The sequence below is a fragment of the Canis lupus genome, chromosome 33, assembly GCF_003254725.2.
Source record: "Canis lupus dingo isolate Sandy chromosome 33, ASM325472v2, whole genome shotgun sequence".
NCBI lineage: Eukaryota > Metazoa > Chordata > Mammalia > Carnivora > Canidae > Canis > Canis lupus.
The window spans coordinates 10101523-10129507 of record NC_064275.1 but is presented as its reverse complement, the minus strand read 5'-3'; the positions used below and the strand labels follow the sequence as shown (position 1 = coordinate 10129507).

Genomic DNA, 27985 nt, shown 5'->3' with positions numbered 1-27985 from the left:
TATTTTTTTTAAAATTAAATCGTTTATTATAGTTGTCATTGGAATAATAAAATGGCCTAAGTATACAAAAACCCTTCCTTTGTATAGAATTCACTTTTAAGCTTATTTGACTTTAATTTCCTATCCTAGTGCAATAAGGCTCTGGAGACAGAGAATATTTTGTTGATTATCTTTTTATTTGCAATCAGTCTTCCAGCTATGGCTCTGTAACAGCAGCCATAGCATACAATCATTTCTTTAAACGTTCTGTTTATCATCAGCAGGCCTAATAGAGCAAGGTAAGACACGTAAGATTTCATTCTTCCACCAATATCAGAACAAAACCTAGATCATTAAGAAACCAAGGAATATAATTTACTAGAGTTGTTGCTCTTTCCTGTAGAGATTTTATTTTTTCTGAATGTTCATTAAACTTCAAGATCAGCCTAATTATACTGATTGTATCAATGAACTAGCCACTAAATAAAAGACAATTAGATTTCTGACACTGAATTCAACTGTCTTTATCATGATGAACAAAATGTATTTGGGTAATAAAAGAAAGTCTTTTAATTAAAGTCTTGTAAAGTGTTGTGATGAAGAATGAGTGGCAGCAAAGGTAAAGGAAAGCAACTGTTCTTTTTCCTTTTAATGAATTATTAAAATCATTAAAATCAAGTGTGGGGACGCCTGGGTGGCTCAGTGGTTGAGCATCCGCCTTCAGCTCAGGATGTGATCATGGAGTTCGGGGATCAAGTCCTGCGTGGGGCTCCTGCATGGAGCCTGCTTCTCCACCTTCTTCCTATGCCTCTGCCTCTCTCTGTGTCTCTCATGAATAAATAAATAAAACCTTTAAAAAAATTAAAATCAAGTGTGAACATAAAGGTGGAAGTCAGGGATAAGAAAGTCAAATGATAAAGATTTGTAAAGTTGGTAGATTTTATATGAACAGTATATTAAAAATAGCTTTTATTTATTTCTTCTAGAATAATAGTTTCAAGTCACAAAGTGGTTTGAACATAGAGATGCTATGCATAGTTGAATCCAAATGAATCCAAAATTACTGATTGTTTTTATTGGCAGTAAAATAATTATGGATATAAAAAAAAAAACTCACTTTGGATTAAATTCACATTATTGGCTTGCTTTGTGGACTGGAGTAAATGATTGAATATTTTAATACTACATGTATGCTAGAGATTAAAAAATTATATTCTTCCTCATTTTTTTACCTTGTTGGTGCCTGAGGGACTTTTTACTGAATGATATATTACTATTATTGCATTATTTTTTTTCTAATGCAATGCATCTTAGAGTAAACTTATGAAACAGGCAATAAATAATGATTAAACAGTTGTTAATTATTCAAACACTTGGGTTATCTTCCCCTTAAAATTTTTCTTTTTCTGTATCTATACATGTTACAGGGACTCAAATAATTGATGTTAATGAAGTGTATCTTTAGGAATGGAACTGGTCTGTCTTCATTAAGAATCTTAAATAACAAACTGCTTGAAAGGCACTCAAGAATCAGGGAGAGTCCTGTTTCTTTTCAATCCAGAAAAATTTTTATTAGACTTTCTGAATAGATATTAAAAGTTTTGCAGAACACTGAATGGGATGAATAATTGCCAAGCCTTTTCAAAATTTATTACATAAAATTTAGTTTTTCATATTCTGTTAGAATGCATATGTCGCTATAGGTTGCACTTTTCTTTTTAGAGGAAACAATCCACTTATTGATGAATTAGCCTGATATCAGAAATGTGATGACTCAGTGTGTAGGTTGATGGAAAATCATGAAGATATCTTATTAACAGTAGTGCAATGTTAGATTGACCTTAAAGCCACATAATTTCATAACTTCAGATTACTAATGGCCTAATAAAAACCATTTACAAGCTATGACTCATCCCAGCTGCAGCTTATTGAATTAACATACCTTTGCATTTGACTTTAGTCTGTGTTACATAAGTATAAAATCTCTTACATTCCTAACTGGTTCTCTACTTATGCTTCTTTTTAAATATCTCCATGTTTCGTCCTTTAGTTCCCATTAATATTACCAAAGAAGCATAATACTGCTAGTGAGACAGTACCTTCCTTAGACTCTGGCAAAAGGGGTCCATTGTCTGGGATCCTATATTATTGAGGGTCCTGCTCAGGCTTTTCCCTGGATGTCCTGATGATGTGAAGGGAACAAACACACTGAGAGTCTGTTTTCCCCATTCCAGATTATGTTTTGGGAGATTGGGAAAAAGATAGATATTTGTTAATTAAATGTATAGTTTTGTTTTATTATTTCATTTTTTCTTACTCATTAAACATCAAAAAATAATAGGTTAAAGCCATGTTAGAGCTGTGCCTTTTAGGCTATCAGCCAGTTCTCAAAAAGAAGACCTATACATGTTAAAAAATAAAATTATATTCTCAGATATTCCTGCAGTTATTCAGATAGTGAATCCTAAATATACTTATTCTGCTTTTCAGCTTCTTAAATGAACAAAAATAATGTGATAGCTTTTCGTTGTTTATTTTCCAATTAGTGGACTAATCCAAGTACAGTACACCAAGTGTACAAATAAGCAAACAACTAGAAATTTTTTTCATCTATGGTATCTTAGTCTTTACAAGTTGATTTTTTTTTCCAGACTCATACAGATAAATGCTTAGTGCTTCATATGTCTGCCGTCATTTTCTTCATGTAGGCGCTAAGTACCTGGAATAGCTTTTGTGATTCCATAGAAGCCAATGAGAGAAGAGATTCAATCAATTAGGAGTATCTTAATCCCTTGTTCTTTCTGATGCAAAATGGCTGATCGGTTTTGGTCTTTTAATTTATATTTGCCAAGTCCTATCTAATATTTTGAGATGATGTGATGCCCACTGTTGATATGTGGGCCAATAGAGATTTGCCTCTGGATTCAAAGACTGTTCACATTAAGGGCTTTTTAACGTTAGCATACTCCATGATCCCTTCCTGTAACATTTAGGGATTTCTTTATCACTTATTGCTACTACTTGAAGGTAAGGGGATATTAGAAAACCTGCTTTAGTTTACTTCTTCTACCAATGGTGCAGAATAGTTCCCATTCCATAGTAAATGGTGCTAAATGGTGGTAAATCTGTCAGTGATGAGCAACACTAACTCAGTTGTCTTCCCCATACGAACATGGTTATTTTATTAGCAGCAACCTTCTTAAATCCCTAAGTTTAGGCCCACAATCCCAAATCACCTGCTTGCCCTACATTTATTTCTGTCCTCCTTTCAGTACTTCAGAAGTGGTGACTGGAGCAGTTTTTCTTGTTCCAATGTGAAAAGGACTTCTGTCTTATATTCTATTCCTTAATGAAGTGGCCTTCACACTTTTTCTGTAAAGCCATAATTAAAAAACAAAAGGTTTCTGTTTAGGAAAGAAGCATCACAAGGTACCTCATTGCCTTGGCTGTAAAAATAAACAGATTGAGAGGATCCCTGGGCGGCTCAGCGGTTTAGCGCCTGCCTTGGGCCCAGGGTATGATCCTGGAGACCCAGGATTGAGTCCCGCATCAGGCTCCCTGCGTGGAGCCTGCTTCTCCCTCTGCCTATGTCTCCGCCTCTCTTTCTAGTGTGTCTCTCATGAATAAATAAATAAATAATCTTTAAAAAATAAAGAAAATAAACAGATTGTGTTACTCTCCAAGGCATAATATGTATTTTATCATAATTGTTTAAATGTTAATACCAACATCTGAATCATCCTGGGGATCTGCTTTTGTTGAATTTTTTTCTCTTAATTATGTATGGAGTTTCCAGTTTTTCCATACTTCTCACTTTTTCCCTATTATTTTCTGGACAATGGGTATAAAGTAACAGCATAGGGATTTTGGAAATACAACATTTTCTATTTGTATCCATGATGTTACAAGCTCTCTCCTTTTTCTAGCAGCTAGAATAAGAAGCTAAAGAGTCAGATGCTACCAATTTAGGTGCTGTTTTTGTTGTTTTGTTTTTGTTTTTGGTGCTGTTTTAATTAGATTTTTTTCTTTTACACTTTGTTAGAAAAATCTCTTTCTACTCACTTTCAACTACAGTTGCTGAAGGGCTGATCTCTGTATTCTTGTGAAAATTTGATCAAATATGTTATTGGAGTGATATTTCAGAGAGCTTTATGTCAGGGTTTATGAATCTAGTTTCTTTGCAAATCATAAAAACTTCATAAATTCTTTCAGATTTCCAACTACTTTCACTGCTAATCTTTCAGCAAAATTCAGACAAGAGGAAAAATTTTAGGTTGAGTTATTTAATTTTACATTTTAACCTCTTTTGGATTCTAATCTATCTTGCTATTAAAATTGTCCTTAAAATTCTGCTTGAGGTTTTTTTTTTTTCCTTAGCCAGCTGTGGCACTCTGCTCACCTATAGGAGACTTGGTCCTCTCGGGAATATTGTTTCTCAGGCTTCCTTGCATACACTACTCTACAATAGCCTTCCTATAAAAGTCTATTATCTTTTAAATATTTCATCTTGTTTTTTTGTTTGCTGTTTGTTTTGTTTTTCTCTTGTTATCATGAGACCACAGGCCTATCATCATTCTATGTCCTAATGAGTACTGGTAGCACATAAGTTTATTTTAAAGAATGAAAAATATAACAATTATTTTAGGCATGTCTATTTTTTTAATGTATTCATGACAGACAGAGAGAGAGAGAGAGAGAGAGAGAGAGAAGCAGAGACACAAGCAGAGGGAGAGGGAGAGAAGTAGGCTCCATGCAGGGAACCTGACGTGGGACTGGATCGGGGGTCTCCATGTCACGCCCTGGGCAGAAGGCAGTGCCAAACCGCTTTGTGCCAAACCACCGGGGCTGTCCTAGGCATTATGTCTTTAATTCTAAACCCGAATTTCACAAAATCACTATAAGTCTGTGTGTGTATGTGTGTATGTGTGTTTATTCAAGTTACAGCTGAATGTAAATTTAAACATAAAATATTTTTAAACTAAGTTAATGTAGGTGATTGTATCATAATTGAAAGGTAAATAAGTGATGGAGGATTTGGTTTAAATTCCCAATTTGATTTACTCCAACCCATGAAAAATTTAGAATCATTACCCAAAGACATAAAATATAATTGGGCAGCAAAAATTCAGACAAGAGGAAACTAAAACTAAATGCACTTGCCTCAGCAAAAATAATGACATCAGTGTTTCTCACAAAATGAATATGTAAAAAAAATAGATATATAGAAAAGTAGGAAGTGAGATACAAATGAGTGCTTTCAAATAATCAATGACAATACTGACACATAATTTCTCATAGAAAACAATAGAAGAAGGAAAAAAAAGAAAACAATAGAGGATTATGATTGGATATAATATTTAAAACTTTGGGCTGTGTTTGGCAGGGAAAGAAGGGGCTTCTAGTCTACAATTTTAGCTAAATTAGTCTCAAAAAGAAAGATGAAATAAAAAAAATGTCATTAAAAGAACAAGCTGAGAAAATGTGTCATTAGTATTTCTGATGATAAAGCAAGTATAAGAGGGTATTCAAGTGTTGAAAAAATATACATGAAACTAGATAGAAGATCAGATAACTTGGATAAGATAAAGGATAAGGATTTATAAAAGGAAATATTTGGATAAATCAAATGAATAGTAAGAGCTTAAAACAATATAGTAATATCGAGTGGAATTTAAAAAATTTAAGGTATATGAGAGAAAGATGATATAAATTGTGAAAAAGATAAATGGAGCTAATGGAATCCAAAACCTTAGACATTTCCATACTGAAATTAGATATTTTTATTAGATTTTGATAAGATAGCAATGTATGATATGATCTGGAAACTACTGATATAGTGGTAGAAGAATGAGTGCATGGGTAATATAAGGAAAATTGAATAATTTTATAAAAATAAATATAAATAAATCAAATAAGTGATGAAAGAAACTCATAATAGGCAGAATAAAGAGAAAAGAAGTACCAAAATGGTTTATTTAAACTCCCAATATCAGAAAGCACATTTGTATACATGAAATTGATGTTCAAAAATAATTATCAGACATAGAGAAAAATATATATATACTACAAATAAGAGAAACATAAAAAATGAAGAGCATTTAAAAGTAAAAGTAGAGAAAATCAAATGCTATGTGAATACCCATCAAAAGAAATTGATGGAGCTATTAGTTAGGCACAGTTGAATTTAAGGGAAAAGATAAAGTGAAATTTCATGATGATAAAATGCTTAATTAATGAAGAAAATATAGCAGATTTTAATTTGTAGTCACATAATACAATGTCACAACAAAGTAAAATTTGACCAAACAAAAAAGATAAATATAAAAAACTATAATTATAGTGGGAAATTTTAGCATACATTTTTCAATAGCTGGTAGGGCAATCAGACAAAAAAATGAGTGAGAATATAGAAAATTGGAACTCTGATGAATAATCTTGATATAATGTTTTTTCTATAGAAACTAACAATTGCAGAAAATAATGTCTTTTTGAAGTATACATGCAATGTTAATAAAATTTCACCATATGCTATGCCACTAAGCAAATGTTGACATGCTTAAAGGGTTTAAATCATTCATAATCATTCTGATTATAAAATAATGGAAGTAAGCTAGAAAGTCATAACAAAATATAACCATCACATGTTTAGAAATGTAAAGCTTTTTTCTAAATAATCTGTAGCTCAAAGAAATAAATCATAAATGTAATTGTAAAACATTTTGTACTAAATTATAATGAATATATGATATATCCAAATTACAGAGGAGAGAAACTAAGTTATTTATTTGAACTGACAGGCAAAAAATGGTAACTCTAAGAATGGAGTCTTTTTTTTTTTCTTTTAGAACTAGACATAAGGGAATAATATATCAGATCCATGAATCAAAAGACAATATTGGAAAGCTGTCAGTTCCCTTTAAATTGACCTCTTGAATTAAGATATTCCTAAACAAATTTATGCATAACTTTTACTAAAATTGGTCAACAAATCTAAGTTATTAGAAATTTGAAAGCCCAAAATAGCATGACTCTTGAAGAAAAGGAGAAAGGTATAAAGGGGTTATTACTCTGAATATCAAGGTTTATTATTAAAGCTATGAGAGTGCAGTGTTCTTGCAAGGGTAAAATAAAAAGTAGACAAACAGGACAAGTCTAGAACACTTAATATGAATGCTTCCTCCATGCAGAGATGGCACAGCAGCAGTGGAGAATATACTTTTTTTTAAAGATTTATTTATTTATTTTAGAGAGTCCCTGGGGCAGGGAGAGGGGGAGAAACGCAGACTCCATGCTGTGCATGGAGCCCCAGGTGGAGCTTGGTTCCCTGAGCCTGAGATCCTGGCCTGGGCTGAAACTGAGAGTTGGACGTTTAATTGACTGAGCTGCCCTGGTGAATAAACTATTTTATAATTGTTATTTTATCAATTGAGTTTTGATATGGAAAATTACTTGTAGTAGTCCCAAACTGGACACAACCCAGTTGTTTAACAAGAGTCAACTGTAGGGCAGCCTGGGTGGCTCAGCAGTTTAGCTCTGTCTTCAGCCCCTGGTGTGATCCTGGGGACCTGGGATCAAGTCCTACATCGGACTCCCTGCATGGAGCCTGCTTCTCCTCCCTCTGCCTGTGTCTCTGCCTCTCTCTCTCTCTCTCTCTCTCTCTCATGAATTAATAAATAAAATCTTAAAAAAAAAAGAGTCAACCGTATACATGAATTGCTGCATTAAAAAATTAATGCTAGATTAGAATAGGATAATCAATATGCATTAAATTACATGTTCTCAGCAACATAATGTTGGATGAAAGAAGTCATCACAGAAGAATATACACTATTCTATTTATAAAAGGCCCCTAATTGGCAAAACCAATCTCCAATGTTACAAGATACTGGTTAACTTTGGTAAGTACAGAGGGGATAAAGACTGGAAGATGACGGGGGAGGCAGTAAGGCTTCTAGTTTGCTAGCATTATTCTATTTCTTAAACTGGATTATCGTCACATGGGTATGTTTATTTTCTAAAAAATCTGTTGGATTACACATTTTTAAACTGGATTATTTGGGGGAGGGGTGTTGAGTTTGATAAATTCTTTATAGAGTCTCTCATTCCAAAGGTTCCCTTTATTCTTGTTGACACTGCATCTGTCCTTCACTGTGCAGAAGCTTTTTTTCTTGAAGTCCCAAAAGTGCATTTTTGCTTTGGTTTCCTTTGTCTCCAGAGACATGTCTTAAGAAGTTGTTATAGCCAAGGTCAAAAAGGTTGCTCCTTGTGTTCTCCTCCAGGATTTTGATGGTTTCTTATCTCACATTTAGGTCTTTCACCTATTTTGAATTTATTTTTCTGTATGGTGTACAAAAGTGGTTGAGTTTCATTCATTTGAATGTTGCTGTCCAGTTTTCCCAACACCATTTGTTGAAAAGATTGTGTTTTTACCATTGGATATTCTTTCCTGCTTTGTTGAAGATTAGTTGATCCTATGGTTGTGGGTCCATTTCTGGGTTTTCTCTTTTATTCTATGGATTTATGTGTCTCTTTGTATGCCAGTAACATATTGTCTTGATAAGAACACCTTTGTAATATCGTTTGAAGTCCAGAATCATGATGCCTACAACTTTACTTTTCTTTTTCAAGACTGCTTTGGCTATTCATGGTCTTTTGTGGTTGCATAAAATTTTAGGATGGTTTGTTCTAGCTCTGGGACAAGAATAAGCTTTCAGTAAAGAATTGAATTAGTATTTATATCCTTGGAAATTAACATTTGCTGTTTTATATCTAACAAGTCAAATTTTCTATGTTTCTATACTACACAAATACGAGGCACTAGAATTAAATCCTTAGATGTTTTAAAATAAGGTATGGGTATATGTATATGAAAAAATGAATTAACCACACACAAATCAAAATATACTTTTAGATATATCTCAAAACAGCGGCTATCATTCTACCCACTTTTTGCTGGAAAAAATAGAATGTACTTAAGAAGTATTTATTATAAATTTAGAACTAAATGAAGTTGAAACTCATCTCAGGCTGTTTTAACCTAGTGATCTTGACCAAGTTACTTGAATTGTCTCCTTAGTATCTGGATTGGAAAAATCCATATACTTTCTACCTCTAAGTACATTTTTAATAATTAAATGAAATAACTTATGGAAAGAAACTAGCACTTAGTAAGCTTAATACTAACAAACATAAAAAATAATATAATAATGCCAATACTCCAAGCTTAATTTGCTAAATAATCCCTAATGAACTTCTCTGTTAAATTTTGAAAATTCATCTCATTAATTTTGTATGGCAGTAAAGAATGAATTTTGTGGTTGTATTTCAGAAAATTTCAAGTTAGATTCATAAGAAATTCATATCAAGTGATTTTGGTAAAATATTTCTTTATATATATATATTTTAAGATTTTATTTATTTATTCATGAGAGTCACAGAGAGAGGCAGAGACACAGGCAGAGGGAGAAGCAGGCTCCATGCAGGGAGCCTGATGTGGGACTCGATCCTGGGACTCCAGGATCATGTCCTGGGCAGAAGTCAGGCACTGAACCACCCAGGGATCCCCTAAAATATTTCTTTTAATGAAATTTTTGCCAGCTTATACTTCAGGTACAACTATTTCAGAGGCACATGTTATGAGCAAATCATATGTTTAACAAATGAATATACATTCCCACCTTCCATCTCAGCAGCTTCCAATCAGAAAAAAACATGGAGTCTAAATTATTTCTATGGCATTTCTATTCAAATATATTCTGAAGTTTTATATTGCTAATTTTACCTTAAAGAAAGCTCTGCAATCTTGAGACATTGACTTAATCTTCCTGACATTGAGTGAATTCATCTTTAGAGTACAATAAAAATAATTATTAAATATAATTATTGAGAGGATTAAATTATATAAAATTTGGCTGATTATAAATAGTGAAGCTTGGAGAGAAATATTTTTTTGACATTTTGAGAGCTTTTCCTAAAATTTTCATTTGTCCACCTAAGTTTTTCTGTTCTTCACCTCTAATTTATGCAAGTATTTTTAATTTGGCTAACAAACACATTGCAAATATGCCTGTTTATCTTTGTATCAACTGATACCATCCTAAACAACCGTTGTTTCTCACCTATAACTAAGACATTTTTATATTTTGCCACTTTTAATTCATTTTTCACAACACAGATTCATTATCATAAATTCAAATAAAATGAGATTACCTCCTTGTTCAAACAAAAATGTTTCCTATTATTCCTCGTATAAAATCTAAACTACTTAATTTAATTAAAAAACACCTAAAGAAAAAAAAAAACGTTTTTTTTAAGTAAGTCAAGCTTATTCTCACCTCCAGGAGTTTATGCTAACCATGGACTGAAATATTTTTTCTTCTGATTATCTGAATAAGCTGTTGGCAAAATTCAGTTCTCAGCTTGAATATCATATCCTTTAAGAGAATTTCTTTCAGGACTTATTTATCAGTTTATTTTATCTTATTTAGTTATTAATTTATTAATTTATTATTTATTTACTTATTTTAAAGGTTTTATTTATTTATTCATAAGAGACATAGATAGGGAGAGAGGCAGAGACACAGGCAGAAGGAGAAGCAGGCTCCGTGCAGGGAGCCCAACGTGGGACTGGATCCCAGACTCCAGGATCACACCCTGAGCCAAGGGCAGACACTCAACGGCTGAGGCACCCAGGCGTCCCTCATGACTTGTTTACAATAATTCTTCCTCAGATAATATTTTTGTGATTTGCTCTCTTTATATGATTATTATCATGAGAAATTATCTTTTTATTTAATATTTTTCTTATTTATGTTTCTTAAATACAAGTTTTATGAAAGCAGGGACTTTGTCACATTGAGTGCTTTGTTTTTACTTAGAGATTAGCACTGAGACAATGATTGTTGAATAAACACCCAGTGTAATCACTGGCCAACAAGGCAGAGAGTGTATAAACCAGATGGAATCCATGATCAGAGGGGATTGCATGCTCTGATTTGGCATGATTCTCAATTTTAAAAGAGAACACTTTAGCAATTTACTCTTAAATTAGTAGTTGTAAACATTCAAATACAGATATAGAAACAAGTTAGTTGAATATTTTATTAGAGTGAGAGCTTAAAAACACAAATATTAATATATCCATAGCATTAAGGTCTTACACATGGTAGAAATATGAAATAAATGTATTTGGCATTATTAACAATTGATCAATTTCAGAAACAAAAGTGGTGGGGGTTTTGTAAAAACAGTAAAATATAACACAAATTATATGGTATAATTAATATAAAATACAATTTATTAGGAGCAATTCAATTTGGACTAGAGTTATCACTTTAAAAATTCATGGAGAAATAAGTGACAATCATGGTCACTGGTTAAGAATATTTAGATAACTAAATGTTTAAGATACAGGCTAAAATTTTTCCAAAGGAATTTGAGAAATAAAAACATGGCTTTTTATTTTTTTAACGTGGCTTTTTATTAAATTAGGAGACTTTTATATAATTTTCTTCCTTTTAGAAAAAACATTTTTTTAAAGTGTAGCCAGTTAAAGCAAAACATAAAACTTATTTATTTTAAATAAGTAATCAATTATTAAACTAGGCCACTGGCATCATTGTCATTCCAAGCTATACAGGAAACAATTAAAAGTTGCCAGCTGCACAAGGCTTCAACTGGCACCACCAAACCATTTTGACTGAGACGACTTTTCAGCAAACATAAAATATAATGCCAAAAGTATTTTCACAAGTTAAAGAATATTGGCTTGGACTTGGAATCTGAAATGCTCAATAGGACAGCATTTCACAGTGTGAGTGTTATAGCACCAGAACATTTCACTGCAACCATATTCTGGTTCTGTCATTAAGCATCATAAACTTAACCACGTTGACATTGAATGACCATTGGACTCCTAAGTGAGCTGTCATGTGAAATAGATTAACTTTTAGTTGACTCTGAGAATTCAGTTTTTTCATCAAATACATGTAGAAAATGTGTTTATATAATTAAAAATGACTGTATTCAAAGCTGGCATAGCTCTACTCTTCCTTTTTTTTTTTTTTTTTAGCTCTACTCTTCTTACTCAACTTTTTTTCATTGCTGTTTGAAAGAAAGCTATTATACAGAATGCCTAGTGCAGAATAGATTTCCAATAAATAATAGCTTTATTATCACTAATATTAGTAATAATATCAATACTATCAATATGTGTTAATGATACTCTATGAACTAACTTCTTAGCATCGAATCTGTTTAACAATGTCTCTGTCAGAATCCACTCAGAAAAGTAGAATTTATGCTAAGTAAGTAATATAGAGGGTATTAAATACTGAGAACTAGTTATAAAAGTATTAAAAGGGTAGAATTAATGAAAAGGAGACACTGAAGTAAATAGAGATTAATAATTTCAGGAACCAAAAAAAAAATAATAATAATTTCAGGAAACTTCTCCCATACCAGAGGTCTGGAAGAAACAAGGGAGGTCTTGTTTCCAGAGCTCAAGTGGACTTGTTCCCTTGACCCTGCTAGATATTGCCAATGCCGGACCCTCCTAAGTCAGTTGAAGCTTGCAGCTACTCACTGATTTATCCTTCAGTGCTGCTGAAAGCCTCTGAAGCCTGTGGCTCCCACAACTGTTGGTAGTTACCTCCTGCTACTGCTGGAAAACCAAAGTCCAGTCAACCACCACTCACTGCTGTGTGCTGGTCATTCCTTCTAAAATAATGCCAGTGATCTCAGGGGCATTATTCTGAGTAGAGAAACAAATCCCAAAAGGTCACATACTGTATGATCCCATCTAGATAGCATTCTTGAAATGACAAAATGATAGATACAGAAAACATAGTGGTATTTGCCAGGGGTCAGAGATGCTGGAGGGGCATGGCAGCAATGGGAATGATTATTAAAGGATAAAACATTGGAGATCTTTTATGGTGCTGAAACAGTTTTGTATCTTGATCAAAGTGGTGGTTATACAAATCTATGCATGTGATAAAATGAAATAGAATTGTATGTACATTATATAAATGTCAATGCATGGTTTTGGTAGTTGTACTATAATAATTTAAGTTTTGGCAATTTGGGGAAATTGTGTAGAATATACTGTGCCTCTCTGCATTCTTTCTTTGCAAATTACTATGAAAATATAATTATTTCAAAATCAAATTGCATAAATGCAATAAATAAACTAAACCTGCTAGTTCCTCTTACTTGCCAATACTAACTGGATTCCAGCAGGAAGAAAGGTCTAGGAAATTTAATGTTTAGGGTTCAAATTCCTTTAATATAAATCAGAACAATGAATGATAGGAAGGAAATTAAGTATATGTAGATGAATAGAAAATGGCATAGTTCCAAGCATTTCTAATAAGTGTTCGTTGGTTAGCAAATTCAATTTGAGATTAAGATTGAGGGGATCCCTGGGTGGCGCAGCAGTTTAGCGCCTGCCATTGGCCCAGGGCACGATCCGGGAGACCCAGGATCGAATCCCACGTCGGGCTCCCGGTGCATGGAGCCTGCTTCTCCCTCTGCCTGTGTCTCTGCCTCTCTCTCTCTCTGTGACTATCATAAATCAATAAAAAATTAAAAAAAAAAGAATGAAATTAAGAAATATTTGTAGAACTAAACATATTTAACTTGTTCATCTCATAATAACCAGTGTCCAATACTGATGGTGTTGAAGGCTCTAAAGAGCTAATTGGGGAAAATAGTAATTGGGGGAAAGCTTATTCAGGACCCAATATTCAATCCTTATCATACTCCTTCCACATACTATATGATTGATAATATTTGTCGAATGAATGACCGATTTTAATCACTAAATCTAAGTAATATTCTATTATATTTTTTTCTGTTTGATACTGTAAAAAGAATTTTAAGTTTTGTGTTTTTGCCATACTGTATAGCTGTGTACTTACTTAGAGGATTTATGTAAGAGCCTACAGTCTTAGAGCTGACTAAAAGGAATATTGTCTTGATTCTGAATTTCTAAACAAGCAAAATATATGTTCCTTCCAAAGGAGGAAGAGAAGAAGAGCAAAAGTCTGTTTCATTATTTAACTCAAACACCAAATTCCAGTTCTTTCTCTCTCTCTCTTTTTTTTTTCCTAAGACATCACCCTAATCAGCAAATCTTGGGAATAACTGAAAGGAGCTAATACTTTTTACATTATTACTTTATTTGTACTGTAACCTTATTATAACGCATTTAAATATAAACTACTGTTGTGTGCATCACAATAGATGTGGCAGAAATAAAAATACAGGTAGATATGTGTCATACTCCAGATAACCATCTCGTTTCATACATCAGGGCTATAATTAGTAGATCCTGATGTGACCAAAGACTGCTAGTTCACTGAGAGTTTGCATCATGAACGGATGTTGAATTTTGTCAACAAAATAATGTTTGCATTATGCTTAGTAAAAGTGGCCAGCCTGAAAATATTATATACTGTATGATTCTATTTTTATAATATTCTCAAAAATGGTAAAACTATAGCAACAGAGGACAGATAAGTGGTTGCAGGGGACAAATGATGGGGGAGAGTCTGAAAAAAAAGAGTTGTTCTGTATCCTGTCTATGCTGGTGTTTGTGTAAGTATATAAACTCATGCATCTTTCCAACAACAACAACGACAAAGTGAACTTTACTGTGTAAATTAAAAAAATAAAGAAATAAAAAAATAAACAAGATCCCTCTCTTTATTAAATTCTCCTCATACAATGCAGCTTTCAGAGATTGTTCCCTCCTAAAACACAGTTAATACAAAAGGCCATCACATTTTCGCACCCCCTACAATCTTCAAGGAAGATGGAAAAGGAAAAACTTAATTATTTGTATTTCAATATGCATATGCAGATTTTGAAAGGAACTTGATTTTTCTGGTCTTCTTACTTTTATTCATACGGGAAAGAAATGTTTTATCTAATATTGAGATATTAGGAAATTTTACAGTCTCTACTCATTGTTCATATTTTGTTCAATATATTTAGCAATCAATAAATATAAAATATATTTTCTAGTATTAGCTATCTCTGATGCTCATTTTTATCACTAGGTATACTACAATAATATGGAACTTGCTTTTCATTATAACTAAGTTGTATCTGAAGTAGAATCAAGGTCAACTCTCAGCAAAATTGTAAGGTGTCTTTATGAACTCTTCACAGTTATACTTTTTTTCTCCTACACTATATGTTTTATTGAAAATTACTTCTTTATTTCTCTCTTCCCACACCCCCTAAAAAATCAATTGTAATATTTCATTATAAATGATCTGACAGTATAAACGAAGAAATATTGATTGTATACCAATTGTTTACAGGAAAGTATAAATGAATGAATAAAATAGTGAGCCCCCTTAGGATATTTGCATTTTAATGAAAATGAAAGTCAAAGCACCAGGACCAGACCAAAGGAATAAGTATCCAATTTGTAACTTTAAATATCAATGAGCTCATTTTGGGTCTTTTTCTTTTTTTTTTGAGATAAGAGGATTTACTGAAAATCATGACAAATAACTGTATGACCCTCTACATTCCTTTTCCATAAAGGGAGAATCTTAAATTCAAAATTTTTCTTTTAAGAACTTTTTCTCCCTTTAAAAAATATAACTAAAAAATGACTGACTAAAATTAAAGATTCACTAGTATAGATTATTTTACTGGACATGCAAAATGTGAGGAATAAAATTACATGTTGACTTTAACTTAAGTCGATATAAAGACAATAAAAAAAGGAAAAGATAATTGGGTTACAGAAATGGTGGTGTATGTCTATCGGATGAAATATTAAACCAGGTCAGTTATATCACTTAGCCATTTCTTCATTACAGAAATTTCTGATTAAAAATATTTATTTGAATGTTTGATCTAATGGCCTCTTCTTCTGGCTTACTACTACTTCTATTCTTTCCTTTTATTACCTTTTATATTAGAGAAATATGTTTTGAGGGACTATTAATGAGAAAAGGAATGCTTGCTTGCATTGTGGCAGTCAGTCTAATCACATCTCCTCAATGTTTGCAGTCATTGTGGGTTCAAGACTTTTGTTAGAAATATTTTATATTCTGATTGCTTAGGCTAGGATTTCCTGTACTATATTAAATAATAATAGTAAAGTAGGCATCCCTGTCTTGTTCTTGACCTTAGACAAAAAGCTCTGAGTTTTTCCCCAATGAGGATGATATTAGCTGTGGGTCTTTCCTAGATGGCCTTTTAGATGCTGAGATATGGTCCCACAATCCCCACCTTATGTTGAGTGTTTTTATCAAGAATGGGTGCTGTACTTTGAAAAATGCTTTTTCTGCATCTATTGAAAGGAACATATGGTTCTTATTCTTTCTTTTATTAATGTGGTGTATCATGTTGATTGATTTGGGAATACTGAACTACCCTTATAGCTCAGGAATATATCCCATTTGATTGTGGTAAATGGTTCTTTGAATGTACTGTTGGATTCAAATTGCTAGCGTTTTTTGAGAAATTTTCCATTTATGTTCATAAAGGATATTTTCCTGTAATTCTCTTTTGTAGTGGGGACTTGGGTTTTAGTATCAAGGGAATGCTGACCTCATAGAATGAATTTGGAAATGTACCTTCTGTTTCTATTCTTTGGAACAATTTGAGAAGAATCGCTATTAACTCTTCTTTAAATGTTCAGTAAAATTTCCCTGGGAAGCCATCTGGCCCTGGACTTTTGTTTTTTTGGGAGACTTTTGATTACTGATTCAATTTCTTTGCTGCTTATAAGTCTGTTCAAATTTTCTATTTCTTCCTGTTTCAGTTTTGGTAGTTTGAATGTTTCTAGGAATTTATCCATTTCTTACAGATGGCCCAATTTGTTGGCATAAAATTTTTCATAACATTCTTTTATAAGTGTTAGTATTTCTGTGGCATTAGTTGTGATCTCTCCTCTCTCATTTGTTACTTTATTTATTTGGGTCCATTCCCTTTTCTTTTTGATAAGTCTGACTATAGGTTTATCAATTTTATTAATTCATTCAAAGAACAAACTTCTGGTTTCATTTATTTGTTCTCCTGTTTTGTTTTTTGTTTTCAGTGTCATTTATTTCTTCTCTAGTCTTTATTATTTCCCTTCTTCCGCTGGCTTTAGGCTTCATTTGTTGTTCTTTATCAATCTCCTTTAGGTGTAAGATTAGGTAATGTATTTGAGATATTTCTTGCTTCTTGAGGGACCTTTATTGCTAAATACTTCCCTTTTTTGACTGCTTTTGCTGCATCTCAAAGGTTTTGGACTCTCATGCTTTCATTATCATTTTTTCCATGTGTTTTTCAGAATTTCTTCTTAAATTTCCTGGTTGACCCATTTATTCTTTAATAGGATGTTTTCTAACCTCCCTGTGTTTGTGGTATTTCCAATTTTTTTCTTGTGGTTCACTTCAAGTTTCATAGTGTTGTGATCAGAAATTATGCATGGTACGATCTCAGTCTTTTTGGTACTTGTTGAAGCCTGACTCGTGACCTTGTATGTGATCTATTCTGGAGAATGTCTCATATGTACATGAAAAAAAAATATGTATTCTGTTGCTTTAGGGTGGAAAGTTAGGAATATATCTGTTAAGTCCATCTGTTCCATAGTGTCATTAAAAGCCATTGTTTCCATGTTGATTTTCTGCTTAGATAATCCATTCACTGGTGTAAATGGGGGTGTTACAACATCTAATATTATTGTATTATTATCAATGAGTTCCTTCATGTTATTAATTGTTTTATGTATTTGGGTAGTCTCAAGTTGGGGGCATAAATATTTACAATTGTTAGATCATCTTATTGGATAAACCCATTTGTTATGATATAGTGCTCTTCTTTATCACTTCTTACAGTCTTTGGTTTAAAATCTAGCTTGACCGTTATAAGGATTAGTAGTCTGGCCTCTTTTGATATCCATTAGTATAATATATGGTTCTTCATCCCCTCATTTTCAATCTGGAGGTGTCTTGAGGTCTAAAATGACTCCTGATAAGTAGCATATACATGGATTTTTTTAAATAATCCATTCTGATACCCTATGTCTTTTGATTGGAACATAGAGTCTACTTAAATTCACAGTAATATTTTTTAAAGATTTATTTACATGAGAGAGAGAGAGGGAGAGAGAGAGAGAGAGAAAGAGATCAAGGGGGAGAAAGAGATAGAGAATCCCAAGGAGACTCTGCACTGAGTGTGGAGAGCCTGATAAGGAGCTTGATCCTATAATCATGATCACAGCCTGAGCCAAAACTAAGAGTTAGATGCTCAACCAAATATACCACTCAGATGCCCCTGCGTTCAAAGTAATTATTGATAGAAATAATTTAGTGTCATTTTATTACTTGTTTTGTCATTGTTTCAGGAGATTTTCTCTGTTACTTTCTTGTCTTTTGCTTTTGGTCTTTTTTCCCACTCAAAGAGTTCCCTTTAATATTTCTCACAGGTCTGGTTTAATGGTCATGGACTCCTTTAGTTTTTGTTTCTCTGGAAACTTTTTATCTCCCTATTCTGAATGACAGCCTTGCTGGATAAAGTATTGTTGGCTGCATATTTTTGTCATTCAGCACACTGAGTATATCATTCCATTCTCTTACAGCCTGCTAAGTTTCTATGGAAATATTTCTTTTAACCTTGTTTTCCCTTGAAAGCAAAGGACTTCTTTTGTCTTTCTACTATGAGGATTTTTTGTTTATCTACATATTTTGCAATTTTACCACAATATGTTTTGGTATTGGCCTACTTTTGCTGATTTTGATGGGAATTCTCTGTGTCTCCTGGATTTGAATATCTGTGTACTTCCTCAAATTAGGCTAGATCTGAGAGACAAATTCAGTAAAGTTGCAGGATACAAAATCAACATACAAAAATCTGTGGGATTTCTATACACTAAAAATGAAGCAGCACAAAGAGAAATCAAGAAATCAATACCATTTACAATTGCACCCAAAGCCATAAGAAACCTAAGCATAAACCTAACCAAACAGGTAAAAGTTCTACACTCTGAAAACTATAGAGCATTTATGAAAGAAATTGAAGAGGACACAAAGAAATAGAAAAACATCCCATGCTCATGGATTGGAAGAACAAAGATATTTTAAGAATCTATGCTATCCAAAGCAATCTCCACATTTAATGCAATCTCTATCAAATACCACCAGCGTTTTTCACAGAGCTAGAACAAACCATCCTAAAGTTTATATGGAACAATAAAAGACCCTGAATAGCCAAAGCAACCTTGAAAAAGAAAACCAAAGCTGGTGGCATCACAATTCTGGACTTCAAGCTATTTACAAATCTATAGTCACCAGGATGGTATGGTATTGGCACAAAAACAGACACGTAGGTCAATGGAACAGAATAGAGAACCCAGAAATGGACCCCAATGATATGGTCAACTACAAATCTATAGTCACCAGGATGGTATGGTATTGGCACAAAAACAGACACATAGATCAATGGAACAGAATAGAGAACCCAGAAATGACTCCAATGATATGGTCAACTATCCCTTGACAAAGTAGGAAAGAATACTCAGTGGATAAAAGACAATATCTTCAACAAATGGTGTTGGAGAAACTGGACTACAACATGCAGAAGAGTGAAACTGGACCACTTTCTTAGACCATACCCAAAAAGAAATTCAAAGTGGGTGAAAGACCTAAATGTGAGGCAGGAAACCATGAACATCCTGGAGGAGAATACAGGCAGCAACCTCTTTGACCTTGGCTGTAGCAACTTCTTGACTAGACATATCCCTGGAGGCAAGGGAGACCAAAGCAAAAATGAACTATTGGGACTTTATCAGGAAAAAAATCATTTGTACAACAAAGGAAACAATCCACAAAACTAAAATCCAACCTTTAGGATGGGAGATGTTTGCAAATGACACAGCTGATAAATGGTTAGTATCCAAAATCTATAAGGAATTTAACCAACTCAACACCCCAAAATCAAATAATCTAGTTAAGAAATGGGCAGAAGAGACACAATGACATTTTTCCAAAGAAGACATCCAGAGAGATAAGAGACACATGAAAATGCTCACCATCACCCTTCATCATGGAAATATAAATCAAAACCATGAGATACCACTTCAAACCTGTCAGAATGGCTAAAATTAACAATACAGGAAACAACAGATGTTGGTGAAGATGAGGAGAAAAGGGAACCCTTAATATTGCTGATGGAAATGCAAACTGGGGCATACTCTCTGGAAAAGTACAGAAGTTTCTCAAAAAAGTTAAAAATAGAACTACCCTATGATCCAGCAATTGCACTACTAAGTATTTACCCAAAAGATATGAGAATACTAATTTGAAGGGACACATGCACCCTGATGTTTCTAGCAGCATTACCAACAATGGCAAAATTATTGAAAGAGCCCAATTGTCTATTGACTGATGAGTGGATAAAGAAGATGCCACACACACACACACACACACACACACACACACACACACAAATATTACTCAACTATGAAAAGGAATGAAACCTAGCCATTTGCAACAACATGGATGGAGCTAGAGTGTATTATGCTAAGTGAAATAAATCAGTCAGAAAATGACAAATTCTAGATTATTTCACTCCTATGCAGAAATTTAGAAAGGAAAGAGATGAACATAAAGGGGAAAATAGAGAGGCAAACCATAAAACTGACTCTTTTACTATAGAGAATAACCTGAGCGTTGCTAGATGGGAGGTGGGCAGGGCTATGAGTAAAATGGGTGATGAGTATTAAGAAGGGCATTTCTTGTGATGAGTACTGGGTATTATATGGAAGTGATGAATTCCTAAATAATATTCCTAAAACGAATATTACACTCTATATTAGCTAAGTGGAATTTAAATAAAAACCTGAAACAACCCCCACCAAAAAAAGCATTTTATTTAAAAGAAAAATACCACAATTAAATATATATATATATATATATATATATATATATATATATAATCCTCATTTAAAAAACTATTTTATGTTCACATTTTAAGGACATAATAATTATGCTAATAGGCAGTATTTTCACATTTTTGGAAATATATAAGCAGAAATGCAGCTAGAAACAACCAATGAATGCTCAGATTTGGGATTTTTTTGAAGTCTATTACTTGTATATAGCAAAAATAATTTACCAATTATAATATTTCATGTAAACTAGTAGTTGGCTCTTAGATTGAGCTAAAAATAAAATAGGTACAAAAATTTTACATTTCAATGTTGGAATACTGTTTTTTTCTCTCGAGTGGAAGGATAAGTATTCATTTATCTTGCATTCTCATGAAAAATTCTGAAACATGTGGATTCAATCTTTTGTGAATATGGGATTTTATTGTATAAATGTATAGATTACAAATGAAAGCTTATAAAATGATTCAATTTCACATCTAAGTGGTGTTATTGCCCCATTTTTCAGACTGTGCATAGATTTTGTAATGAATGTCTATTATTTCACTGAATAAGAAAATTTTCTATTGCTTTTTGTTGCTGTCTTGGAGGGACAATCATTGCCTTCTTCTACCCTATTTCTAAATGAACTCAAATGTGTTCAAACGCACCTATTGAAATCATTTAAAACTAGAGAACCGTGACTCTGGTCAATATATATGTCTGCCGGATTTTTTAAAGACACAGTAGGAAATATATTTAAATTTTAAATGTTAAATTCATTTAAAAAATGTTAAAGTAAAAAGGCAAAGTTGGTTTGGTTGGCATAAATTAAAATTTTAAATGTTAAATTCATTTAAAAAATGTTAAAGTAAAAAGGCAAAGTTGGTTTGGTTTTTGTTCACATGAGGAAAATTAAGCTTAACCATTAGATAGTATGCAAGTCAGTAAAAATGAGAGTAGGAAGGATGTTTTTATTGAAAATGTAAGATTATACTGAATAATCAAAATCATCCTCTCTGATGATGCTTTTCTCTTAAGTTTGTCAAACTGAAACAGAGTTTTACCATATCAAGGGCATACCTGATTACACGATACCTCCCTTTCAAACTAGATTCCCAATACAATAGTACATAACTAAGTAAAGTGCTTAGAAAACTCCTAGTTTGAAAGCCCTAACTCTATTAAAATAAATAAAATTGTGAAATGTAAGTTTATTGAATAATATAATTAATAATAATACAATTCCTATTATTACAGCATTAAACTATTCCTTTCCATCAGTTTTTTTTTAATTATAATCAGAGACCTATGCAAATTTCATAGATAGAAATTCTTTCCACAGTGGTGTATTTTTTTCTTTAGATATATATCTTACTGTGAAAATTCACCCATCTGCAATATTTTATAGGGGCTCCATCTACAATAAAGAACTATCATGGGGACATAATGCTGACCTGAAAGCTAGCTAGAAAAAGGAAGTGGAAGGAATCAAGTTCTTATTACAATATAATTTGACTTTAATTTTTGCACGTGGCGTACCAACAAAAGTGTTTTCCAATTATTTGGTAAAAAGAGAAATGCAAGGGCACCTGGGTGGTCCAGTAAGTTAGGCTTGTGACTTAGGCTCAGGTCATGATCCCAGGGTCCTGGAATGGAGCCCCACATCAGCTTTCTGCTCAGTGGGGAGCCTGCTTCTCCCTCTACCTCTGTCCCCAGTCCCCAACTCGTCCTTGCTCTCTCTCTGGTTCGTGCACTCCCTCCCAAATAAACAAATAAAATCTTTTTTTAAAAGAGGGGAGAAATGTAGTAAAACAAAATTACAAAAAAATAAAAGTAAAATTAAGTATCTTAGGAAACTGTAAAGAATCAATACAGCACATTAGTCAGAACCAGGTGTCATGTTGAAAGATGTTGAGAGTCAGTCGAGAGGAGAGTGGATATCTCAGTCATCTAAATAGATATTATAAACAATAGAGAAAATGCTGTAAACTGACCAACACATGTTATACTAACTCCACAGTGATTAAAATAGATAACTTCTGTTTGATAACTATAATTTGAGAACACTGGAGCTCTTTACATACTTTCTAATAAGAAACATCAAAATTACTTACTCACGTACCCTTCTCATCTCCTTCTTTGATCCCACATACCTTCACCATCCTCATTCTATTCATACCTTACTTTTTGCACAGTTCGCAAGCATGAATAAATTGTTTTACTTATATAAGTATGACTGAACTGAGTTATGCATAATGATAATTAACTTATTAATAATGCTTTAGTGAAATAGACTTTATTTTTCCATAGTTGGGATGTAAGAAGGATGAAAAGAATTCAAGTTAGGTTATCAAGAACAAGATGCACCTAGAACTGTGTCACTATGAATAAAAATACTGTGTCACACCTGACTGTTGAACTTAGTCATAAAATTCAAAATGTTAACAGCTTTTCTTCCTTGTCTCCTAATCCCTTCCTGTAGAGTTATAAGACTATAAACAGTATAATTTCTGTTTTACCTCCACTTGTGTTAAACATTCCTTTTATATACTGGAATTAAATACCTGTGCAATTTAACCTATTTCTAAGAACATCATATTTTAGAGTAAATTTTCTATTGTTTTAAACTATTTGTGGTATATCTTTACATATAGATATATCTGATATTTTAGATTTTGTGAGAACATATAAATATTAACCTATTGCTTGATTTAAAAATAATAGTATCAAATGGGTAGAGTTTCTTAGAGATTTAAATGAATGAACAAAGAGTTCCCACATACATGACTAGAATCTGACCTTTTTTATAAGGAGTTATTAAGAAGAACATGCCACAGAAAACCTAGTGGAAATGCCAGAATTATGATAGAAGTGAAAATTCAGGAGCTAAGATGTGTTTTGCCAATAGTTAACATAGTTAATAGTTTCACCAATATTAACAAAGTTAATAACTGTCTTCATCCAAGCTCTACGTTAATATTGAGGGCATTTTAATTAAAAATTTATTATTTTTATAATCATCATCATTGCTATTACTATCAATTTCCTTTAGATTTGCCTTAGAGGACTAGCACACAATTTCCCTTTTCAGCAGAATTTTTCGATAAACACACCCCCACACACATACATGCACACATACTAAAAAAAGGAGAAAGATTGAATGTATGTTGCCTGTGAGATTTGCATGACCACAGAGGGATGACAAATTCTGTGAACCTTTAAGAAGACACCATTTTCAAAACACAATTTCCAGTAAGGAAAAGAGAAAGTTTGTCTAAAGTTCAGCCTCACTGCCACTACTTATTTCACAGGTTTGCACAAATTATGATGGAATAAATTGCTGCTAAGGAGGAATTTCTAAACCAGAGTAATCCTTTTAACGGCATTTACTTATTTCTAATACTTCAAGAAATTTGCCGTTCTGGGTGTGCAATGAGAAATGTATAGGCAAAGTCAAAGCTAGCAGTCAGAGAAATCAAAGCAAAAAAAAGAAATATGAATTTTTAAAAATCTCTGAATTAAACAGAGAAGCTTGCAGTAGGTTATGACCTTAAATTGCTAAGTTATGAAACCCTTATGCAACTGTGATGAGCATAACTATTCTTCAGTGGAAACTTTTTAAATTAAAGGAATACACTGAAAATGAAACTTTCTGTGTCTTTACTCCTCCAGTGATATTTAAGTTACTTGTCATACTTATCAATAACAGATATTTTTCCCTTAGTGTGTTCAAAACAAATATTCCTCTCAATTTATGTCAATGCAAGGGAAATCAAATATAGAATTAAAGTGCTGTTTTATTCTGTTTGATTAACCATAAATATTCTGTATATGATTTCCTTTCCAGATCTATCCCATTTTCTTCCTATTTAAAATTAAAATAATTTTCTTTAAATATGAATCTTTTATGTGTATATGCAGTATTTTAAAAGGGGGAACTTTGAATTTATTTTAATTTAGAGAACAATTTTGTAACTACTGAGAATGGGAAATGGGCTCTCGTTAAAAGTTGTTCTTTTTATTTTTGTTGAGGGGGTTGATCTAAGCTTGTTACCTATGGGAGGAAAAATAAATCATGTGTGAACAAATTTAGTATTGGAAACTACTTTGAGTAACTTCATCTGAAACCTGAAAGGCTTTCAAATAAAACAAATAAGAATACTTCTGCTACCAAACACCAATGAGCTTCATGACATGAGTATTCTTAGCAACAGACAACTGAAACTGGTTTTATATACCATACTTACTGATGTAAGTAGGACTTTGAGCTCTTATTTCAAACAGTCTGCCAATATTTTAATCCATTTCACACACATGCACAATTTGTGTCTTTTTAACTGTGAATGCTGTATCTTTAATACCCTTTTCCAAGTATTTCATATTGTATCTGAAATGAGATCATGACATTTCTGTTCCCTGATTTTTAAATTTCTGATCAGTGGCAGATAGCAACATATTTGTTGTGTATTTGATTCTACTAATAATAAAGTACATGACTACTCAGGACTCTTATAAGAGATTCTCATAAACAGCTGCTGCATATCACACAAATCGATGCTTGTTTGCATTCCCCAAAAGGAAGTTGATAGATGAAATAGGTGTGTGGATAGAGAGCAGGAATGAAATGTTGTGAATGCATTAGTTGAGCTTGTTCATTTTTTGGAAAATTAAAATTGAACAGTATACTCCTATTAAGTTAATCTTATCGGAGCTGCCTTGTGATTATATCTACTAAAAATAAAACTTTGTGTATTTCATATATATTCTGCTCATAGCATTTGCCTTATTTTACATTTCATAATATTATTAAAATTCCTTCAATATTTGCAAGTCCTACATATTTTTTTTTAAATTTTTAGTCCTACATATTTTTAAATATTAAGCATAACTACACTACTTAGGAATTAGACCTTTTGTGAGAAGATAGACTTACTTGTTGCTTTGGTTTTGCTTCTGTTGGGGTTGCTGGTTTTCATATATTTTTATTTATTTATTTTAAAACTTTTAACTAGTATATAAAATTCTGGGCTATCGTTTTTCACACTGGAATGAGCGCACTCCATTGTCTTCTTGTTCACATTTTTTTTTTTTAGATTTTATTTATTTATTCATGAGAGACACTGAGAGAGACAGAGGCAGAGACATAGGCAGAGGGAGAAGCAGGCTCCACACAGAGAGCCCGATGCAGGACTTGATCCGAGGACTCAGGATCATGTCCTGAGCCGAAGGCAGATGCTCAATGGGTGAGCCACCCAGGCGTACCTAGTTTCCATTTCTTTGCAGATATTCCCCATTGGTTTTGTGTGTCCTTCCAGTATAGCCTTTGTCATATTAATCGTAGCTATTTTAAATTCCCTGTCTGAGAGTTCTAACATCTTGGTCATATGTGAACCTCCTTCTATTGATTGCTTTGTTCGTTTTGTCCCTTGTGTTATTTCTTACATAGTATTTGTTGCATAGTATTTGGATGAAACACATTAAGACAGACTAAGCTAGTCTTTATTTCTCAAAATGAGCATACATCTTTTTCCCCTAGCTTTGTTAGTCTATGAGTAACATTGTATATGTCTAAGATGTACAGGAACATGTTTTGATATACATATACATTGTGAAATGATTCCCCCAATCAAACAAATCAAACTATCCATTGCCCCCACATGTTTACTAGTGTTGTGTGTGTGTGTGTGTGTGTCTGTATGTTTGTTGAGAACACTTAATTTTAGCAAATTTTAAGTATACAATACGTTATTATTTACTGTAGTCACCATGCTATACATTAGATCATCAGAACTAATTATGGGCATGCTTCCTTTGCTAGGACTTTACTGTGGAGATTTTTGTGAATTAGGAATCAAACTGTGTTTGTGTTTTATTGTTGCTATTATTAAAATCACTACGCTCTTGACTTCAAGGTCCTCAAATGTTGCCTGTGCATATTGTGGGGTTGGGTTAATAGAGAATTTGCTTAGTGTTTGTATTCTTCTTTTAACTTTAGTTTATTCTGGTGATTTCTTTCCTTAAAGAGATTATGTCTCCAGCATGGTGTCCTTGCCCCCAGGGATAAACTGCTATTTATTAAGGCTACTTGTTGGTCTACAGATGGATGCAGTTTTGACATTCTCTATTATCCTCTTTCAATTTCAGACAGGCTGTTTTTGGGTCCCAGTTTGAGACTTTCTTAGTAACTCACCCCTCCTCTGTATGAACTGGATCTCTATGGTCTGGGATCAGGATACTTTCTGTTCTTCTCTTATGTGTAGCATGGATTTTTTTTCCTTATTTTTTTTTTTTTTTTTTTACTCCACATGCATTGTTTTTTTTTTTTTTTTTTCCCCAGCTTAATGGATGTTTACAATGGGAGAACTAGTCCACTATTATTATTCTGTCATAAGCCATAAAGTTGGAAATAACTATCCACAGTCCAAGTGAGTCAAGCAATATTTGAGCATATAGATATATTATCTTATTTGAACAGACTTGCAGATTGGTGTGTGTTTGTGTGTATGTATATATTTAGATCCAAAAAAATGCGCCACATGAAAATCAAATAGTAGGAATGGTTAAAATAGAGAGTAAATAAAAACTGTGAAAGGAATGCCAAGATTATAAAGTTAGTGCATATAAATATTTGCATGGGGTTTGGTCTGCTTTCTCATTCTCCATTTCTCATTTCCTCCTAGTGTAAACTAGGAGGAAAATGACTTTTATTAAATTTTTATTGCATTCAGGGTAATATAAAAAGTGATTTACATAACTATTCATTTAATATTCTAAAAAAAGAAAGCATGTTGGATTTTCCCTAAATCATGTAATGGCATAGTATTTTTAGACCTGGGCATATGAATCTACACTAATGTTTGAATCACCTATTTCTTGAGGCCAGGGAACAGCTAGCCAGCTGTCCAGTATCACTGAAGTCATTAAAATAATTCTGTGATGTCTTGGTGTCCTGTTAAGTTTTACCCTGGATTATTTCCCTTTTGTGAGGGTGGGGAACTATACTCTTTTAATCCATCCTAGGGATTCATGTTTTCTGGGTATTTGATATTTCTTTTGGATCTTAGAACTATTTTTAAAAGATCAGTTTCTCAGCTGAAACTGAGATCAGTTTCATTACTGCAAAAT

The 27985-nt window shown here is 32.8% G+C and overlaps 1 long non-coding RNA gene across 1 annotated transcript in view; it reads right to left on the bottom strand.

Annotated features, from left to right (window-relative positions):
• Nucleotides 1–27985, bottom strand: part of LOC112641300 (uncharacterized) — a 46812-nt gene that overhangs the window by 16388 nt on the left and 2439 nt on the right. The window lies entirely within an intron of this gene.